The sequence below is a fragment of the Phyllopteryx taeniolatus genome, unplaced genomic scaffold (assembly GCF_024500385.1).
Source record: "Phyllopteryx taeniolatus isolate TA_2022b unplaced genomic scaffold, UOR_Ptae_1.2 contig_760, whole genome shotgun sequence".
Lineage (NCBI taxonomy): Eukaryota > Metazoa > Chordata > Actinopteri > Syngnathiformes > Syngnathidae > Phyllopteryx > Phyllopteryx taeniolatus.
The window spans coordinates 1-1,911 of NW_026903735.1; the positions used below are offsets into that span (position 1 = coordinate 1).

Sequence of the window (1,911 nt, forward strand, 5' to 3'; positions counted from 1 at the left end):
TTTTTCAAAATATGCGTTGATGGCACAGTGGCCCACTGGTTTGTTATCTCCATGTTGCCTTTGTAGTATTCCTGGTTTACAGAGCAGCTGTTTAGCTTGCCAACAGGTAACTTTGTGACACTTAAAGTGACTATGCAGAGAGCTTAATTCCTACCTCTTCTAGCATTGACTGTGAAACTATTGTACACTTCAGGCCTCAGTGAGATTTTAACTCACGACCCCTGGTTTACGAGACCAGTGCTCTAACCACTGAGCTATGTGGCCTTCCATTACAGAATAGTGCTAGTATTTTGGTACACGGGTTAACAAAAGGGCAATGGCTATAGGGTGATGTTAGCATTTTAGTTGACAAGGTAAAACAGCATTTTTTCTGAAAATCCAAGGATATTGCTTTCATTGGAGGAGACAAAACATATCTGGTTTTTGACGCATTCTACTACATAACTTTTTCCAGTATTTTTTCTTGGTTAACAAAACCACTGGCTCGACCATTGCTCTTCACTGAGCTATGAGACCTTGCTTTTTGGTTTCGCTTTGTCATTTGAGCCAAAGCGGACAGTTGTCCAAATGGACTCGTTTTTTGGCAAGAAGTAACAACGCGTTGGAGCCAGATTTTCACGAGTGGCACGATTATGTGCCTGTCTAAACAAAAAAGCGCTATCTACTTTATACTGAGTATGGGGTGGTGTGGAATGTGCCAGAAAGTTCCACTCCTTATGAGGCAAACAACAGATGTTACAACTAGCGTATATTGGTCAAATAAAAATGTTATTTTGGAGAAAAGAATAAGCCGGAAGCGACGCTTGCGTGACTTCTGGTTTACCGTAATTTATGTTGCATTGTTAAAATCAAACCAATGTCTCGAAAAGGGCACCACGTCACTTTTTATGTATAAAATTTAGGAAAAATGACGAGAAACCTTTTTATCAATATCGTAATCTGAAGGTTGCCACACTTTATGAAATTTTGAGTTCTAAATGACAGAAGCTTACTTAAACCCAGAACACACAAAATACAACCAAGAGTGGAATTTTATAGTATGTTTTATGACATATACAAAGGATCTAGAGGGAAACACACAAAGAGGCTAACTATCCATCCATCCATTTTCTTTACCGCTTATCCTCACTAAGGTCGAGGATGGAGCCTATCCCAGCTATCTTCGGGTGGGATGTGGGGTACACCCTGAACCGGTCCCCAGCCAATCGCAGGGCACATAGAAACAAACAACCATTTGCACTCACATTCACCGGGCAATTTAGAGTCTTCAATCAACCTACCTCGCATGTTTTTGGGATGTGGGAGGAAACCGGAGTGCCCGGAGAAAACCCACCCAGGCACGGGGAGAACATGCAAACTCCACAGAGGGGGTGCCTGGAAGAGCCTAACTAAAGAAAGAAAATAACACTAATAATGGTAAAAAGATGGAAAATCGGTGTACGAAAAGGGAAATAGTTAGACTAAAGTTGGAAACGTGAGCATTTACTGCATCCAGTGCGGACGGGAGAGAGAGAGAGAGAAAGGACAAAGTTGAGATTTTGTCTGAAGCTAGTAATTTCCCCGAAATTATTCGCCACTGATGTTGTACATCATAGTAAGGATTGCACTGTCGACTCACGAACGCAGATCAGCTGGTCTTTGGGGAGTGGTCTTCCTCCGGACCTCAGGGGTAAACAAAGCCGGTTTGGTTGAAGGAAAAAGATGCACAAAAATAAAAACAAAAAGAAATGGAAAAGAAAAGTTGTTGTCCCGTTTGGATGAGCTCGAGTCCTGACATGCCATCTGCCTGTTTACTGGATATTTAAGTTATTGGCGTTCTTTGATTTTAAATGGGAACTGCTTTAATAGTTCAGGTGTGTGTTTGAAGAGCACTTTGCATTTGTCTGTTTTGGGGAACAGACTTACTCTTGT

General features: G+C 41.6%; 1 non-coding gene across 1 annotated transcript; it reads right to left on the minus strand.

Annotated features, from left to right (window-relative positions):
• Positions 1–191: 191 nt before the first annotated feature.
• On the minus strand, positions 192–264 carry trnat-cgu (transfer RNA threonine (anticodon CGU)). Its single transcript has one exon. It is a non-coding gene; the product is annotated as a tRNA-Thr (tRNA).
• Positions 265–1,911: the final 1,647 nt, after the last annotated feature.